Consider the following 14,656-nt stretch of genomic DNA (forward strand, 5'->3'; position numbering starts at 1 on the left):
TGTCTCTAATCTAGACAGTCCATTGATTATCACAATGCACCGAGAACCCAATGTCTACTTCGTGATGTCCCATGGAGCTTCTACGTGTTTGGATTTTTTAAGCAAATTTTGGATATATATGGCCCATCTATCTGGCGTTGTTGAATCATTTTGACGGCCAATATGACCAAGCTCTATCATAGATTCTCATCAGTCCAGAATATGGTATAAAGGAAGGTACATTAATATGGAATGATAGAATACTAGAAATTCTTCTGGTCTATTATTGTGTCAATCCAAACAATGTCTTCTTTGCTGCAATTTCCCCTTGAATCCGTTGTCTCTGACTTTGATCTTCCCGTAATTGACTCCACCGGACTTACACAAAGCTTAGATGATGAAGAACTCAGCCACATCAGAGATCATCCTACGGTCGCCAAACTTAGAGAAGCCTGCATAGAATGGGACTTTTTCCGTCTTCTCAACCATGGAATTCCTGTAGAGCTCCTTGATAAGGTTCAGAATGTTAGCCGAGGTTTACTGTCCATGCCAGACGAGACAAAAGACAGAGCCACAACTGGTATTACATTTAATAGTTACCTTCGATATCCAAACTTTGAGACATTCAATCTTCTTGACAGCTCTCTATCAGAGTCTCTAGAACAAACGAGTTTAAAGATATGGCCAGAAGGAAATCCAATTTTCTGGTACGTTATTCATGTTGGCTTCTCCTTTTTCTAAAGCTATCTAAATCCCCTACGTCTCATTATTTGAATTACTTTATCATCTGTTTTGCAGCGAGACCTTGGTAACGTATTATATGGGAGTCTCAAATCTTGCGCAAAAAATCACAAAAATAATTCTTGCAAGCCTGGGGTTGGATGCAAAGGTCTTCTACCAATCTGGCTTCCAAAAATGCACATCAAGGTTGAGGATAAATGGGTATTCATCAAACCAAAAAAATATTGGTGATGAAACTCTGCCTTGTCATGCAGATAGCGGGTGCCTCACAATCCTTTACGAAGATAATGTTGGTGGCCTTGAGATTCGATCTCGGGAGGGGAAGTGGTTTAGCGTCAAACCTCTCGCCCATTCATTTATTGTCAATCTGGGGGATTCCCTCAAGGTATAAGTTTTTCTCTTCTACTCAAACCTTTATCGTTAAAATGTTTAGTATTCTTGTAAGATTAAAGAGAAGCATGAGTGATGAATATGAGTGCAGGCATGGAGTAATGGTAGATACCGTAGCGCAGACCATCGCGTTGTTTCTAAAGGGTGGATAGATCGGATGTCGATTGCCTTATTCACTTCATTTCCGATGGATATGGAAATCTTGGCACCGGTGGAGCTTATGGATGAGAGCAATCCAAGGCGTTACAAGCCGTTCCTCTACTCGCAACTCAGAAATGAACTTCGAACAAATAGAGAAGAAAGAGATAGAGCTCTCGAAAGAATTGTGGGCATATAGATAATAGCCCGTTGTTGCGCTTGTTTATTTACCTGGCCTGCTCAGGAATGGAAGATGTCTTCTAGCCATTGAAAAACCAAAGCGTGAAAACTCTGTTTATTAATGATCTTAAGTTAAAGTAGCATCCGAGCCTTTATGTACTTGGAAACCAGATTCATATTAATTAGGATTACATGTCTTGATCTTTTGTTGTTTACATCGGAAAATAAAATTGCGATCTTGGTTTGAATCTAAAAATGTTAATCTTCAGAATTTTGTGCATATAATATTTTGATGTTTTTAGTATGAATTCAAAGAATATAGATAATCAAGTATTTAATTGAAATAAGAAATTTTCTTAACATCTTTACCGACGTAGGACCAATTTTATTAGGTTATTAAATTTCATGAGGGAATAAAAAATAAATGAAGAGAAAATTTATGGATTAATTGTATATAATGATATAAAATTATATGTATGAAAATTGATTTGGCATGGTTGTATGTAGGGTTTGAATAAACTAACAAAACAAATATATCATTATATCATGTCAAATATTTATTATTTGTTTCCTAATACACATTGTTCTTTAAACTTGGATCTATCACACCTTATGTCTATAATTTCTACATTTGTAGTTTTTCAATATGACTCAACCTTAAACCAAAAATATTTAAAATTATATTTAGCCAACATAATGCTGGTTTGGTTTGTTTGGTTGACTTAGGTGTCATGCTCTGTTTTTACTATTAAATGTTAGCTCTTATTTTGTAAACAAGTTTAGAGTTTCAGGTAAACAACCTATTTTAATCCTTAATCCATAATAAAATTTAAAATTAAAGTAGCCATTATAATACATAATATGATGTCTCAAAGTTGTTAGAGGATACTTAAGGTAATGATAGAGCTATGTTGAATAATACTAGGTTTAAATTTCTTTAATACAAAATGTAATGTTTTAGATATAATCTTGAAGATTTCTATTTTTTTTTAAAAGATGTTTCATATAGACACACTTACAATAAGACTATATATGTTAATGAAAGTATTTAATGATTTTTCTTAATATTCTATAATTAACAAATTCAAACTACACATGAACTTTTTGTGACATAAAATTTGTGAATATTTGACACCTCAATTTGAAAAGTTTTTAAAGTATTAGATAACAACCAAAAGGATGCGTGTTGACCTCAGAGCACAAAAAGACTGAAGGATCAACCAAAGGTTATATGTTAGCATCTTACATTGCTTATTTAAAGAGGAAATAATTTCACATGATTACTATTAGAAAAAAACTTATGCTTATACATTGTATATTTTAAAATTTTTTTAAAATTGTTTTATTAGTAATAATAATAATAATTAATATTATTTTATTTTATTTTTTGATCGATAAATGACTAAAGCCTTATATTATATTAGGTAAAATAATAAATTATTACAATTTTCTCCATTCTAACATGCACTAGTAGGAAAGAATGGAGAAGAAAACCTTTAGTCTAGTCTAGGACCAAAGTCCTTTATTATAAAAGAAATAAAAGGGGAATACCCTAGTACATTGATTGAAGAATTCTAATAATGTTCTGCATTAATTTATGCTACAAATAATTTTTAATGTGAATAATGTATGAGCACTCCAAGGAATGCAACCTTTGGTTAGGAGAAAGAAACTTGTTTAAATAGGAAACAACACAAGCTAACCACCACACCATGTTAATCGTTAATCAAATAAGATAATATATTTAAATTCGAAGTTAGAGAATTTTTTAAAGGGACAATGCTACCAAATTTTCGGTTTGATCCAATAGATAATCTTGAATCTATAAGTTTAGAATGTGAAAAGAGGAAGTAATAGACCTATCGTAGAAGTCTGAATTATAAATTGCAATTAATTAGGGTTATGTGATTATAATTTTTATTTGGATTTTGATAAGTATTCTTGCTAGTAATTCTTATGCTAATGTTAGTTTTTTTATAGTGGTTCTCAAATTTCCATTTTAGCCTCTGAAATCTTTGTGTATTATTAAATAATCTTATTGACCATGCCAAATTTATCCTTGTTATATTTAGATTTAGGATTTAAAGTGTGAAAACTATCATTGATATGAAATATGGGAATTGATTACAAAATAACTAAAAATAATAATAAACTCACAAGCCTAGATTGGGTGGAAAGACAAAACCAACTAAGATCTAAACCAGATTAGTTTAAATTTGAATGAAGATAAACTTAATAAGGGTATTATATTAATATGGTTAGATTATACAAATGAAACCTTTCAAAACCAAGATAGGTGCTAAAGTGGCCCTGGTACCTAAAAATCCTTAAGTTAACTATAGTAATATGAGCTCATAGATATAAAGAGGATGGGAGAGAAAGTAGAGCGAAGACAAGGGTTTCATCCAAGATCTTGATTATGCTTCCTAGTTTTGCTTCTTAAAGACCATAAAGATTATTATTATTACTATTACTACTACTACTACTTTATGATGACTTTCATAGATGACATCTCAAGTTCCACTCTCACATACTAATGTATGTGTCTGGTCCACTTTGCCAATAGAAAAATCACTCTATGATATCAATATCAAAGACATCAACTTCTTTATGCATTTTCTATTATTTTGGTTTGAGGTTTGTGTTATATGTTTGCTAGTGTCGTGATAGTAGTGTAATGAGGAGATATTTTAAGCGTGTTAGAATATCCTACTCTATTATAGTGAGGTTGAAGAGAATGAAGTGTGTTATGTGAGCAATAGAAATGCTATGCCAAAAACAAATAAAATACTAAAATTATTCTAATTATTTGAATGATCCTAACTATTTTAAAACCAAATAAATTTGTGGTATGTACATTTTTTGACCAATCTATTGGAATATGGCCGGTATGTGTTTCTTTATTAAAATACTCATCTTTTAATTACTATTGCACATTTTTTAGACATATTTTTGTATGTCTTGATAGCTACCATTTTTTGTTAGCAAACAAAAAAGCTTTTGGTGATTAATGGTTAAGTTAACTTGGTTGGATCCTCTATACATGCAATGTTAATAAGACTAGTCATAAGAAGTATTGACATTAAATTATATTACAACAAATAACTTTAGACTCTTTCAAAGTAGAAAAGGAATAAAGTTAAGACAATACACGGTGGTAAAAAAATGGTAACCGTCTTCATAATTTTTGCAACATATATTATTAAACATATATAAGTACTTGTACGTAAGTACTTCTATCACATTATCAAATATTTGTTCATTCTATTTTGAATTTTATGTTCATTCTTGTATGTAAGTACTTTTATCATATTATCAAATATGTGTTCATTCTATTTTGAATTTTATGGGTTCCTACATGCAAAGATGTGTGACATTGACCATCTTAATCATATTGTAAATTTTTTTTAGGAAATATAAGATTGATAAAATGAATACTTTAAATTAGTGATAAATATTAATATAAATTAAAAAATGATTATAACTTTTAAGATTTGAATGCTAATATAATCATACCTAATACATTTAAGATTAAATTTTTATTTATTTTTAAATACAAACTAAAATGTCTTATAATCAAAACATTAACCATAAAAGTTAGTTAATTTATTTTTAAAAAAGATTAATTAAAAAGTATTTAAATTTACAATAGATTTAATAATAAAAACCAATCTAGCTTCGCCCAAGGGAATTAAAAGTAAACAAACATGGGAGACAAATTTGACGGCTGTATTGGTTCGTTTTTCACTTTTGAACTGTATAAGACAGGTTAAAAATTTGTAAGACCATATGAATTGATAGGTTAGTTTTTTTTTAGAATAGTCAATATGACAAGTAAATTTAGTACTAAACCATCAATATTTCTTAAAGACATAGTATTTTATTTCATATTCATAAATGTGATCTCATAATACATATATATATGTTTCAGTTTTGTATTTTGATAATTCCATATCTATATTAATTTAGAAACTTGTTAAAATAGAATATAATGAATTTTAAAAATTTGTTTTTAATAATTTACAATATTAGATTTTTATTTTTTATTTTTTTAATAATATATGAAATAATAAACTTGCTTCTTTTATTTGAAACATTTTATAGATTACTAATTTATAATTATATGTTATTCATAGATATTTTACATATATTACTAGTTAATATTTATTATTTTCTAAAATATAAAATATTTAAACTTAAAATGACATTCAACTATTTTCTTAAAACGTAAAATGAAGGTAAGAACCGTTATGAAAAAATATATGACAAACAGGGGCGGCCGTCAAATTCCAAGCCTGAGAAGACTTCCTGCTGAAAAGAATCTCTAAAAATCGTCATCAAATTAGCCAAACAAAAATAAGAATCGAAACCTTAGATAAGTATGAATTGCACGGTACGTTTTATATAATCTTGTTAAACGGGACTGTTTCAAATAATACAAAATGTCGGCTCATCACGGAATTTATTTTAATCCAGATTGAAATACGTCATTGCGTTCGTCAGTAGCTTCGTTTTTACCTGATTACTATATCTGTAACGGCTTACAGAATATTGGTGTAAGATTTAAAAACACTGATTTAGTGACAAACAAATATTGGTTGCTCATCCACAATATACAGTTTGTCGGCAATTATATGTAGGTCATTAGCCCATGTTATGGTATTATTATTGACATGTTGACGTTCATAGTTTTACCATTGTCCATTCTTTAGCCACGATATTGCGTATCACATGCTATTTCTATCTTCTGACTTATAAATTTAATCAAATAAGAGAGGATTAGGGGAGAAAAAGTTTTTTTTTTAAATGAGAAAATGAAATAATTAAAATAGAGAAATAAGTTGTATAGAAATATTTAATTTATTATTAAAATATATATATTTCTATAGATATTGATAAAATTAGTGTAAATGATATTATTTTGATTTTTTATTTAATAGATTTATATTATGAAATTGTTATATAATAAATTACTGAAATTTCACAATATTGTAAGAAAATTGACCTATTTCTTTAATATTGTTCATCTTGTGTTATTTAATTTAAAAAAATCATAAATGATCCAAACAAAATTTGTGGTTGAGGTTAAAACTATCTACCTAGGGTTAAGTATGGCCAAGGAAAAGGGTCTAGCCAAGGGCTTAATAGAAAGTGACTCATTAAACATAATTAATTACTTAAAAAGTGTGTTACCCCTTCTTGTTTGACCATTGTAATTATAATTATGGATTGCTTGTGTCTATTGAATGAGTTACAAGATTTTCATGTATATCTCACGAGTACCATGTGAGAATAACCAAGTGGTGGATTATCTTGCCAACTTGGGTGCAATGTCTAATCATTGTTTTAAGTGGAAGTCACTGGATCAAATTCTCCTCGATATCAATCTTCTTGAAAATGTTATCAATTTGTAGAAAAATGTTTCTTTAATAGTATCACTCTTTACCTCTTTATGTGTAAAGTACAATACCAAGAAAGGACATTTATTGTAGAGGAAGAGGGTTTTAATATGTTGATTTTTGTTTTTATTAGTTTGGTGTCATAGACATTTCCATCTTTAGTCATGGGGGGATATAAAATAGATTATAGCCCATTATCTCTACCAAATGACAAAACCTAACAATTGTCTGGATTACTCTTTATGTTGAGGAATGGGGGAATGGATGTCTATAGACTTATGGTTTGGAAATAATCATTAATGAGAACCTTGTCACAATAGTCCATAATATATAGAGTAATGCCACCAAGTTCTACGAAGACAAGAAGTCTACAACTTAGAATGTGAACTTTTTATTCCTCCTTGGAAAATAAGAAAAGGCCACTAAGATCACTTATGGGAATTTTGAGCATCTTTCTCTTTGAAAGGCAAAGTAAATTATTGTGGAAGTGATTATGTGGTATGATATCATTGATGCAAAATTTGAAAATTTGTTTAACTATCATTTCATAATATTTCAAAATTGTAAACATGATGAATGCATTTTATTTCATTTTATTTGGCTTCTTACATACATCTTAGTTTTGAGGCTCATAGGAATAAATCCTCAAACACATTTTGTATGAGGGTATTCTGGAGTAAAAACTTGAAATGTTGTGAAACAGATTCAGGACAATAGAGTCTCACCTCTACACAATAACATGTCAAATGGAAGTAGTGGTTTTTCTCATGTGTCAACATGACATGTATCTGTGAAGTCATTTTTCTTTTAGTTCATTGAAAATCATGTAGATGTAACACATGTCCATACAACCCATACTTCATCAACACATGACCCTGACCTCCACCATGTGAAACATTGATAAGTATTTAAAGTTGGACCACATTTCTAGATGCATTCTCATACATGGTAATTGCTCCAAAAAGGGTCACTTAAATGAAAGGTCTTCACAAAAATTCAAATTCAAATGCTAGTCACCTTTCCAAAGGAGTGGTGGATTATTAATGACCCAAGTGATGTACCTTCACCATGGTCGAGAGGTCATTTGACAAATCTCCAATTAATATGTGATGGGTAGGGGAAGATAATGATTTGATAATGGAAGTAGATGTAGTCAACAAATTACACACCACCTACCAACATAAAGCATAGGCAATCTCCAAACCTATAACATGGGAAAAGATGAAATATTGTTAGGGAATTATTACTAAGATTAAGAGGATTCCTCTTTGTACATATTATGATAGTAATCAGGTTTTTTGGAATTTATAAATTGTGCTTTGGGCCCTTTGGTCATTGTTGTAATCATATTTTCTTTGAAAAAATCTTTTGTACAAAAGTTCAATATTAATACACAAATTTGAAAGACTATTGATGAGACTATGCACAATTTTTCTTTTTCTTTTTATAGCTATTATTATATGGCTTGTTCTACATCTTGAGTATTGTCTTTTAGATACAAGTACTTATTTCCAACTTAAATGATTCATTTTTTGTGCCTTAATATCCCATATTGAGGTAGCTTGTGTATTTATTGATAAGTTTTTTTTATGTCACTTTATCTTTTATCACTATCTTTTTGTACCCTTTAGGTCCTCTACTATAAAGAGTCATTTTCTATAATCTTAGCTGTCATTTAAAAAAATGAATAAGTGTTTTCAGTGTGCTTGAGTTTTAATAGAGGCTTCTAGCTATTTAGAGCTAAACTTTGGGAGTCAATAGTTTAATTTTATACCACACCTAGTTCACCCTGATATTATCATTAATTATCTAATACAATATTAAACTTGTTCCTAATTTGAGGAAATTTCTCAAAGTACTAGTGATATAGGAGCATCCCAGGTGTAAAAGAAATCTTGCATCGCCCATATATTTCATGAATGTCTCTTAAATAAGGGTTGTCTTAGTGTAGAGTTTCTATTTGTGAAAGCTTACTACTTAGTAACTCAATCATCTTGGATATATCAGCACGTCGCTTGAGGTTCACATCCATATCATGAATATTTGTTAAGTTATTGTGGATTTTTTATATGAATTTTCGATATTAAAAATTTGATCTCACTTTTGAAGGGCTTAGAGGCCCCAAAGGTGGTGAAAAACTTGGTTTACTGGAGCTAGCACAATCATGTTGTCAAGAATACAAGAAGGGAATTTAAGACTGGGTATAATAGCCAATTGATTTAATGATTCTAAAATTACAAGCTTCAAAAGTTGGGCAACCTAAAAATCCTAAACTAACATTTGTAATTGTTCTGGGCTGACTCTATGTGTAATTTAGGGTTTGTCAGCCTCAAGGGTTAGATATAAATGTCTAGAACCTTCCCAAGAGATGGGAAATTGGCTATATAAGAAAGGATCTTAGGTTGTCTAGGGCAATTCAGGATAATAGTTTCGTACTCAATCTTCTAAATAATTGTAAGAAAGACACCCATTTGGGTTTGCATATTCTATTTCAAAATTTTGTAATTTTGCATTTGCAAAGTTAATAAAAAGCCCAAATTTTTTCTTGGAAAATGTTATTATTTCTATATTTATGTTATGTATTTATGGTATTAAGGGGAGAACCCTTCATCAAGTGGCATTGGATCTCGCTTCATCAACTAGGATATTTGATTGGATGGTTCCTAATTGGTTCATGACAACTCTTCAGATCAAAGGAATTTTGTACCATTTCAAAGATCACACCCTTATCTACAACTATCTCTAATAAAGATATCTTATGAAAAAATTCCCTTAGTACATTCCTTTTATTAAAATGTAGAGTTTTTTCCTCTCTACTAGTAGTACTAGAGTCATATCTTCTTCTTGAACACATATTACATGCAAAAAATGGGCAAATATTTTACTCCCACCCATAATAAAGAGGAGATCAACTATAAAGAAACTCTAAAACAATTTAAGGAGGGTGTAAGGTCTTATTGAAGATGAACATGAGTATAGTCTTGAGTTTTATGGTCAAATTCATACATTGGGATACTATCATTAGAAAATCTTCATTCTAGAGGTGGTTGTTTGAGATGAAATAACCTGAGCACTAATTAAGAACATAAAATTTGAACTATTATAAAATGGATTATTATGGTCTTTGAGAAGATAGAGATAGTTTCAAATGGATTGGAAAAATTGGGAGAATTGACGAGTTGGACAAAAAAGAAGGATATCAAGATTCATTCACTTACAGAGCACTATTTGAACCTATAGAATGAAAATATGATCTTACACATGAAGACAATGTCCTTAATTTTTTAAGGGTTCCTTGTCAAAGTAGGAGCATGATGATTAATTCAAATGTATGTATCATGTCAAGGTAAATTTATAAGAGAGAAGATTGTGTAGCCTTTCTAGGATGCATTTCCAAGGTGTTTTAGGATTTGGAAAGAATCGTAGAGGAAAATAGGGGCAAGGATGGCTTTTGAAATGATTCCATTCCATTTGAGCATTGGTCACTCTCCAACAAGAAAATTTGGATCCAAAATAATTGAATTGTGTGCTAAGGGAAAAAATCTCCTTTGTAATAATGAAGTCATCATAATACATTTATTATAGTTATCTTTTGTTGCAAGGATTGATGGATACCGTCATAGGATACCCTATTGGGAATTTGGTAGGAGATCATAGATTGCCCCTCATTATGGTCACCACAAAGAATGAAGTGAGTAAAAAGTGGAGGATTAGAAGCTCACGAATGTGCTTTAGGTAGTTAGTATTAGTGCATGTATGAGATTCTTTATTCTTAGCCATGAGGATGTGCCTGAAAAGTTGAAATCCCATTCTGAAATTTTCTTCTAGTTGCCTTCTCATCTAAGCATGAACAATATTGTCCTCATTAACTAAAAAGGGAAGATACTTTAGTTAAAAAAATGAATGGCTCTATTTAGTAACCTTGTGATGTAATCCTTTGTACATTGTAGAATATATTTCTTTATTTCCACATGTTATTTTTGCCTAATTGCATGTCCCTTGAGAGGATTAGGCTCTTAGATAGTTTTTTTCTAAGTGTACTTCTCACATTTATTTTTCTTAGCGTAGTTTAGTATTTATCTAGTTTCCATGTTCTCATTGGATAATGAAAGTGTCTCCAATAGTTTCCTCAACTAGTGAGTAAAAAGTCACACTACCACAAAACAAATTCAAGATAAGAGAATCCAACTTGTATAGTCAAACATTTGAAAGAGAAGAAGTTGGTACTTTCACTTGTTAGCATGATGCTAATTTACAAACCAAAATTCTTGTAGTTTATTGTGAATCATATATACATGCAATACATGTGCATCTATCTCATCCTTCATTGATTGATGGGAATTTCAATGTCAACCTAGTTTTAGGATATGTTATTTCATATGGTAACAACTTTGAAAAAGGATCCTTGCACCATGGGTATTTAGATGTTTGTTCAAATTGAAATTAGAACCATCTTTTGCGGAGGAAGGTGAAAGATTTCATGATGTTCATGATGTCCTCTTTCTAGAGATCATTAGACAAATACCTTATTTTATGGTTATGGGAAGGACATGATAATGATCTAAAAATGGAGGTAGAGGTAGTTAGTGAATTCCTCACCACCTAAAAATTCAAAGAGTGGGCCATATCCAATACATTTAAATGGGGGAAGGGGAAACATTTCAAGGGAGCTAAAGATGGTAATTGTATTAAGATAAAGAGGATTAATCTCTTTTTTATCATAAGATTGTAACCAATTTTTGGGGTTGTCAATAAAATCAATCATTCCCTAGTCCCTTTAGTCTCTATTGTAGTCACATCTTCTTTATTAAAAAGTTTTGTGAGAGACATTCAATTTAATACACACACACACACACACACATTGTCACTTCCCCAATTTTTTTAATGTAATAATTAAATTTAATTGACCAATTAAGAGGTCCCAAAATTAAAATAATATAAAAGGACCTTTAATTAGTTACTTTAAGTAACTAATATGGGTCCAAGTTAATATTTGTATTTGTCGTTCTGATTGATATAATATATCCTAGACGTATTTTAATTTTTAGTTTCCATTGGTAAGTTTTGTCATCAACTATCTTTGTATACCTTTGGAAAGGTTTTTTCAACAGGTATTTAAACATGGCTTGTAGGTAGTAGTTGTAAGAATTTGGTATAGGTCTGATACCATGTAAGAATTTTCCTTAGGGGAAAATAACACCAAGATCAAGAAGCTCAAGAACTTAGCACAATATGGACCAATAATTTATGATCATAATAACAATATGAGAATGAATATCTGATGTGTATACACACTAGAAGTTATTGTATATAAAGACATCTAGAATGACTAGGAGTCAACAAAGTGATAAGTATGACAACTAAGAACATGTCCACCAAAAGTAGATTATCCTCCATTGTGCATGAATGTACATGCAAAAATGAGAGGATAAGTATACATAGGTGTATCTCATGTAGAGATGTTGTAGACACCATGTGCTTAAATAAATTGCTAACTCCTATGTTGTCAACAAGACAACTCATATGACTATGCTTAGGTGTCTACATGACAACTAATATAATAATGAATTAACCTAAGTAAACTTAAGTAAAGCATAAATAGTAATTAATTATTTACAATAAAACCCCTCCTTAAGTGAAACATAGGGGAATGCACTTAAGCTCACAAAAGCTATGATGGGTCCCAGCTACTAGGCCATCTTAGGTACCCATGTACAAATTCAATGATGTACATACAATGTGATGCAATGTAATGTAATCTCTCTAAAAAAAAATAAAGAGAGAATACCTCATGGGAAAAACCATCCCCCAAAAAGAGAGATAAGTACAATAAAGAAAGATGCATGTATGGATGAAGTAATGAAGATCCCTCCATTATGACATACATCATGCATATACAATTGAGAATCACTCCATAAGAAGGAAATAAAGAGAGAGGAAATCCCCCTCTTGGTGAAATATCTCCTAATGATAAGTTCTTGAAGACAAAAGAGAATTCAATGCCTAAAAGAAACATTTCTCCCTTTAGGAAGATACACCAAGTATAGGTGCAAGTATGCTTCCCACTATGGATAGGAAGATGGAAGAGGGGTCCATATGTAGGATGTTGTGGATGTTGCCTCTAAATTTTGCTCATATATTGACAAGTCCTTGATGAATGTAGATGCCATAAGCCAATCTAGTGGATGGCCAAAAGAAGGTGGTAAACAAGGTAGCATGTCTATGTATGAAAGTGAATCAAACTCCAAAGACAAGGAATCATCCTTATAAGAAGATATGGGAAGAGAAGCAATGTAGCCTCCCCTCAATGATGAATGCACACCCATGAAAGATGTTCTTTGATGACTGAAGAAGCTACACCATGAAAATTGAATGATGTTCCTCCTTATAGGAAGAAGTGTTGCCATAGGTGTAGTAGAGAATGCTCCCCAACTAGTAGGAAGAATCCTAAAAAGATATAATGTCTGAGGAAACTAGAATACAATATCCAAATACTAATATGTCTCCTCTGAAGTAAAAGATTCTTCCTCCAATTGCTGAAAATAAGTGTCCACAATCATGTTAGTCTCAAAGAAAGATCAAGTGGTTGAGGGTCACAGTGTTCCCTTGCAACAAGTGAAGAAGAATTCTCCTCAAAAAAGAGAAGATGGATGTCATCAATAATGCCTCTCACATGTTCAATGTAAGACTCCACAAAAAATACTACAATTTCTAGAAGGAAGTCATCCCATGAAGATGAAATAGGAAGACATGGTGTTTCTTGTTGCACTGAATCAGGAGCATCTGTGGCTAGAACTGGACTAGTAGAAGCAATCAGAGCATCATGAGGTGTTATCTCAACTGGAGTTGTAGGTACCACAACTAGAGTGACTAGAGGTAGAATGTCCTGTAGGAATGGAGGGACTTGTGGATTTCCACATGCTTTCCAAAAACACATCCAAAGGTTATAAGGATCACTTTCTTTTCTAAGGATAGTAAAATAATCCATATTATGCTAATAACCAACTGATTAGTGTAAGAGGGAATTTCTTTGGAACATAGATAAGGAAATACTTCCTTATGTTCTCTTAGATGATCAATCATCAAAGCACTCCATTTTTGATAGTTCCTTTTTGTCAATTTCAATCTTAAACCAAATTGACACTGGTGACATGACTCCATGAGATCAATAAATATATGCACCCCCAAAATGTAAAAACAATCAAAGAAACCCCCCTTAATATATGATTTGGCACCTTATATTTAGTGCAATTAGAATAGGCCATTTGCCAATTTAGTGTGTAAGTGGACTCTAATTTTTTTTGTTTACAACCTCCTCTTAGAGTTCAAATCTGGAACTTACCAATGTTGCTAAGATATACAACAATTTTGAAGTTTCATCAAAGTAATATAATGCAAAAAAGGACCTATTTCTAAAAGTGCTATTTCTATCAACACAAGCCTACAATTTGATTGCAGATCTGGAAAGTAGACCAAAATTTATATACTTTCAAAAACATGGAACCTAATTATGTGTCAAGATGAGCCCGAAGTAAGCCTTTAAAGTTGCAAAAATTAGGATTTGTGATTTGAACAAAAATTCAAGAACAAAGATCTAAAAAATCCTACAGCAATCTGTAGAACACAAAATTCTACCCAAAACAAAAAAAATGCTTAAAATAAGGAGTTTGTATGAGGGAGATATTGTTGTTTGAAAATCATCTCTATAATTATTTTTCCCGAATCATCGTCGTCACACCTCCAAAAATCAAATGACTCTAAATTTCATGTCAAATATCTGATTTTGATGAAACAAAAGTTGTTTTGGAGGTTTTTTGACCTTCTAAATG

At 31.0% G+C, this 14,656-nt stretch overlaps 1 pseudogene; it reads left to right on the forward strand.

Annotated features, from left to right (window-relative positions):
* Positions 1-282: 282 nt before the first annotated feature.
* LOC149543727 (C4-beta,C20-epoxidase pseudogene) lies at positions 283-1,493 on the forward strand (annotated as a pseudogene).
* Positions 1,494-14,656: the final 13,163 nt, after the last annotated feature.

The sequence above is a fragment of the Cupressus sempervirens genome, chromosome 8 (assembly GCF_028749045.1).
Source record: "Cupressus sempervirens isolate cs-2001-9-10 chromosome 8, ASM2874904v1, whole genome shotgun sequence".
NCBI classification, from domain to species: domain Eukaryota; kingdom Viridiplantae; phylum Streptophyta; class Pinopsida; order Cupressales; family Cupressaceae; genus Cupressus; species Cupressus sempervirens.